A 6,191-nucleotide genomic window follows, 5' to 3' on the forward strand; every position below is an offset into this window, starting at 1 on the left:
GAAAATAATAGACTCTATAGAGAGAATCAAATTATCCTCTATTTCCTGTATTTTTTCAGTCTGTTGATTTTTACCCTGGGTCAAACCTCCTCTAACTCTAGATGAAGTTCTAACAATACCTACAACCTCTATTGCCTTCATGTTTTGGTGTGGTAATCATTGCCAAGTTATTTTGCTTCACACCAGCTGGGACAAAGTAGGACAATTACCTAATGTACCCCAACAAACGGCATGAAAATTGCTTAAGAACCTGCCTTGATGTTATCACTGCTCTAGTTATTTCATTTTATTATTCTCTCCAGCTAAACCTCCCTAACCTAGTTAGCCACTCCCTGCCCTTTTCCTTTAAACTCCCATGATGATTCTACCATACTTCATACAAGGTTTGGCTTTGTTTTGTTTTCACAGGACATTTATGTGTTCCAAATAACTTTTTCCTTTTTAACTAAATCAAGCAGCAAAGCACCTGGAGGGTCATTGGTTTGGGATGTTCTCACTTCACAAATTCAGAACATAATAACCTAAAATCATAAGGATTATGATCAGTTATATAATGTCCCATTTGAAATTAGAAGTGGAACCAGATGGATGAACTGTAGATAGAGCCTGTCTTCTCTAGAACTTACACTGAGCTCTCCTGGGTGGCTTGACTACCATGATACAAAGAAAGCCCTCTGGAAGTATAAGGGAAGGAAACATTACTATAGTCTAAGGAGATACTGAAAAACAGGAAAGATAGGAGATGAAGCTGGACCTTTCAGGCTATGCAAGATTTCAAACGGAGAAAGGCCCTCCAAGGAGATCAACACCTCAAGCAAGATGCTATAGTCAAAAATATTGGGGCCTATTTTTTAAAAAGAAATAAGTTAATTACTGTTGCTGGAGATCAAGGTTCTGGAGTGGGGAAAGGCACAGAAGGATAAGGCTAGGTAAGTGGGTCGTCACCAGATCATTTAGGACTCTGGATGGCAAACTGAGGGTAGACTTCATTCTGCAAGAAAGAGGAGCCATCAGAGACTTCACAAAATTCTCTAGAAGCATTGAGAAGAGGAAGATATTCCAATGGTAAAAGTGAGAGGTTTTGAAAACTTTAATCAGGACATTGGCTATGGAGAAGAGGAGGAGGGAAAAGAAGCTTTGTAGGAATCAAACAAATCAAATTTAAGTAGGCTGGATATGGGGAAGTGGGAGTGAAGGACTGGTATAAAGAAAAAGAAAAAAACAAAGATCAGACAACGTTTATCAAAATATTCTCCTAGTGCAAGGTCCAAGGGAGACACTCAACAAATATTATTTGAAGTTGGCGATTCCAGGGTTTGGAGTATAAGTGACTGGTGATGATATTTCCTGGGATAAGGGAAAAATATCAGGCATTGCGAGGAAGATAACAGGGTCAGCCATGGGTATGTTGCGTTTGTGGGTAGAGATGGCTAATTGGCATTGGATATACAAATCAGGTGAGAGATCTGGGAGAGAGATAAAATGGTCAGTGTTCAGTAGATGAAACCCCCACAATAAATGAGCTCTTCCAAGAAGAATGTATAGAAGATAACAGAGGCTGGACAGCAAACATCTCCCAAGGATTTACTCTTGTTTTTGTTCTCTTCCATACATTCTTCTTGGAAAAGAGCCAACACAGGCCTGGCAGAGAGCAGATACTCAGTAAACATTTGCTGAGTAATGGAATGAATAAGTTTAAGGAGAATGTAGATTGCATTTCATCAGATAAGTACACAGAGATGGGACCTTACTTTTGTTAAGCATCAATTATCTGCCAGGTACTCACTTTACTTGTGGTTTCTTCTTTAAGAGAATGAAATAATGTTACTCAAAGCTTTACAAAGCTTTAAAGTCCAGGTTTATAGTGACCTCAGCTTTTGCAATGTCTGCAACTCTCATGCCTTCCCTTGGACTCTTCCCTACCCTCAACATTTTTGTATTTAATCTCCACATAAGAAGTCAGAGCAAAATGAAACTCCTTTGAACTTGAGACACTCTTCACATTCTCTTCTGTAAAGAGAACTCCCAGATGACCAGAAACCTTGTGGTTCTTCTGGGACTGTTGCATTTGTTTCTTGAGTTTATTAATTCATCATTTTCTAAGAGCTGGCACTGTGCAACATGTGGAAAGAAGACAAGGCTCAGCCAGCGAGAAGCTCAAAATGTAGTTCAAATGTGTATGTGCACACATTTTGGGAACCCAAAATCAACTGATAGAAAACTAAGGTTTCCTTGGATAGAGCCTGCAGAGAATCTCTGCACTTATGTATAGACCTGCATCACAATTGCAATGTCATCTGTAAGTAAGCACTGTGGTCTGTGGGCACACTCAGAAGAGTGGGCCTAATTCTGTCTTAGAAACACAGGTAAGGGTGGAAGATCATGGAAGTCTTCACAGAAGAAAAGATATCAAAACAGAACCTTGGAGGCTAAGTAGATTTGTTTCTTTGCTTCTTTGTTTTTCCAGGTAGAAGGGGCCACATAAGCAAAGACAAAGAAACATAAAAGAGCCTTAGTGTGGACTGTTTGAAAGGTGGGAGATGAAGCTGGGGCAGAATACCAGAAGGGTTTTAAATGAGTGTGGCATGATTGGATTTGTGTTTTGGGAAGACTGTTCTGGCAGCTAGTGCAGACATTGGAATCGAACGTGGAAATATGCCTGAACAGGGAGCTTTAGGCCCAGGTGCCTTCTTTTTATCCTCTTCTGCCTCCAAAGACCTGAGAAGGGCTGGATCTTGAAGACTGACATGTGTAAATGCATTGAACCATTAGAAACTTTTCCCAGGAAATCTATTACAAAGTTCACCATATTTATTACATTTTAAAATACTTTTTAATATAAGCCTATCATTTGTAACAACCTATGAAATTAAACTTTCTTCTTCTTCTTTCTTCTTATGCCTTGTTTTCTTTTCTCCTGATGTTAGAATGAGAAAGAGCACTTGATGAAGAGTCTAGAAGTCTGTGTTTCAGTCCAAAACCTGCCAATAATGCTGGAAAACCTTAGAAGGTCAACAAACCCTCCTGAGGTTAAAATTCTTCACCCCTCAAAAAGACAGGGACTTTCTGAGCCTCCTGCCCCATAAGATAGTTGTGAGTTTCAGACAGGAACCAGGTCGGTAAATGCAGTCTAAAACCCACCATGAGCCAGAGCAAAGGAAGGAAGTTTCCAATTTTCTATAGATATTTCACATCAGACATCATGCAGTTTCAGTATACTTAGTTTCCTTTGATATTATCCATAACCTTGGCCCTCAAATATTTCACATTCTTAGATTAATTTAATAATAGCCTGGCACTGCTGCCTATGTGTCCTACCATATCCACAGCCAACTATGAAGACAATAACTTTCTCACCTGAGAACTAAAGACTTACATGGATGTAGCTCCATATTATGATCTACTTAAATTATAAATTATATGGTATCAGGCCATCATCTGAACCATTTTAGATCTAAGAGATTTGCCATGTCCTCATATACTGTCTATTATAATCTGATTCTTCTTTCAGTCCACAAATATTTATTAAGCAAACACTCTGCAAAGTTCCAGCAACAGAGACACTTGGAAGTAGCTAGAAACTAGGAAATTAAGAAGGAATACACCTTATACAATGCGAATTCTAGGAAGATTTTGTGGGAAAAAAAATTTTAAGGGAAGATATGTTTTCAGAGTTTTATAGTTAATTATTAAAAATTACAATGATTTTCAATGATTATGTTTTGTCTGGTAAACGATCAGCTTTTTCTTTTAACCAACAGTTCATCTAAAACATTTTACCAAATCCAGAAGATAAGAGAATTTACAGTGAAGTTTGGAGGGTAGGGAACCCAAAATCAACTGACAGAAAACTAAAGTTTCCTTGGATAGAGCCTGCATAAAATCTCTGCACATAGGTATAGACCTGCTCAGAGCAATGTCTGTGGAACTGACTTCAAAAGCTCCAAGTGCCAGAAATAGCAACTGCTCTAGATCAAGTCCAGGAACAGATATTGGGACTAGAAAGAGGGATTTTCCAAAAATCTGAGTTTCATTTTTATCTATAATTTTGTCGACAAACGGAAATGCTGCTATGTGAAACTGGCACTTTTTTGGCTATAAAAAAGCTATGTGTGCAGTATGAGCTATCATGGTTTATCAAGTCTAAAGAACAGAGAAAGCCATATGGGTACCTTATAATGGTTAATAACCTCCTAATAAAGTACACTTGTGCATTTATAAGGGCTATTTAAAATTTCCAATTAATTATTAAGATTATTTGAATTTCATTTGTCTGTTAAACTAATATCACTGATCCTGAATAGCATACTTCTGTTGGGTTCTTATCTTGAGAAAAATTTGAATTGTCTTAATATTTTGCTAGTCACATAAAGAATTCAAGTACCATATTTTCAAATTAAACTTGCTTTTGCTTAAAGTTTTTCCTCTAAAAAATACATATTCAGCTAAGTAATCTGTATTTAGGTATTTAATCTAAATCTGTATTTTATTTTAAGCAAATACAGAAAGCATCTTTTAGAAAAGTTATCATGCACCATTCCACAACATAAAGTTAAATCTTTTTTCTTTGATAAATCTGATTTTACACATAATGGTTCACTTAAAAAATCAACAAGAAAAAAAAAGATGGGAGAGAAAAGCAACCTGCTGGTGTTATAAGTAAATTTGTAAGGCAGCTAATTACTGCCCATTGAATAATCCTTACCGCTTTACAGACCTGGTTTCAGCAATGCTTAGTGAGTTAAGTGTAGTTTACCTATTATAGTGTGATGGTCATTTTTATTTTTAATAGCTTTAAAATAAAATAGTATGATGACCCAAAAGCACATTTCTAAAAGGATTAGCATGTTGTTGTAAGAATATGGGTTTAGGAATTGGATGGCTAAACTATGTGATCTTCTTGTAGGGCTTCAGAGAAAAGATTAGCTTATTTATATTTCCAGCAGCAAGACAGACTCAATACCCTGAATGATTCTCCCTATAAATACCACTGAAGCAGCTAGACAAAATACTTTATTTATTTCCAAGCTCATTTTATTTCACATAATTTTTATTTAAAAATATTTAATTGACAAAGGTGGAACCTTTCCAAGGTGTACAACATAATGATTTGATATATGTATACATTGTGTAATAATTACAATCAAATTAATTAACACATTCATCAACACCCATGACTTTTTCAAAATGAATAGCTGAACTAACAAAAAAGTTAGAGATCTTCAGAGGAAAACAAAAACAAAAACACCTTGGGAATTAAGTGAATACCAAAGTTGGCTAAAGAAAATCACATAAGTACTAGAAGAAAACATGGGTGACTTTCACTTTAACTTCAGTTAGGGAAAGGTTTTCTAACTATGACCTGAAATTCAGAGGCAATAAAAGTAGGAGAAAATATTTGTAACAAGTATCACAGATAAAGGACTAATATCTCTAGCTTTAGAAAAAATTCAAAAGTCGAGAGAAAAAAAAAAGCCCAAAAAGTCTTAGAAAAATGAGCAAAACACAGACAATTCACAGAGCTATGAAAATGACCTTAAACCATAAGAAAGGATGTTTACCCTCACTCATAGTAGGAGAAATGCAAATTAAAACTATACCGAGATACCATTTCTTACTCAACAGATTGGCAAACATTCAAAAGTGTGACAATACACTCTGTTGGTAAGACTGTGGGAAACAGGACGTTTTGTACTTTGCTGTTGGATCTGCAAAATGGGATAAATCCCATATGGAGGGGAATTTGGCAAGTTCTAACAAAACTGCGTATGTACTTATTCTTCAACTCAGAAATACCTTTGCTAGAAATTTACCTAGGGGACATATCACCAATGACACAGAAATTTATATGCACAACGCTACCCGTGGTAACATCATTTATCATTGAAAACTGTTGGAAACTACCTACATGTCGAAGCATAAGAGATTGGTTGCATATACACAACAGAGTACTGTGCAGCTATGAAAAAGGAATAAGGATGAGCTCTATGAACTGTTATGGAGTGACTTTTAGGAAACAATAATTTAAAAAAGCAAAGTGCTGAGGAGTACATATAGTATGCCTAGATTATACTAGTGTGTACTTATATCTGGAGTAGATATATATAAGACTATATATAGTATGCTATATAGTTTTGTGAAAGGATGAAAGGAAAATAAGAAAAGGTACATATAACTACTTATCATTACAA

At 36.0% G+C, this 6,191-nt stretch overlaps 1 long non-coding RNA gene across 1 annotated transcript; it reads left to right on the forward strand.

The window, feature by feature from the left end:
* The first annotated feature begins 2,444 nt into the window (after positions 1–2,444).
* Positions 2,445–4,216, forward strand: LOC105737917. The gene is made up of 2 exons (XR_001113610.2): positions 2,445–2,533; positions 2,928–4,216. It is a non-coding gene; the product is annotated as an uncharacterized LOC105737917 (long non-coding RNA).
* The last annotated feature ends 1,975 nt before the right edge of the window (positions 4,217–6,191 follow it).

This window comes from Nomascus leucogenys, chromosome 19 (assembly GCF_006542625.1).
Source record: "Nomascus leucogenys isolate Asia chromosome 19, Asia_NLE_v1, whole genome shotgun sequence".
Taxonomy (NCBI): Eukaryota; Metazoa; Chordata; class Mammalia; order Primates; family Hylobatidae; genus Nomascus; species Nomascus leucogenys.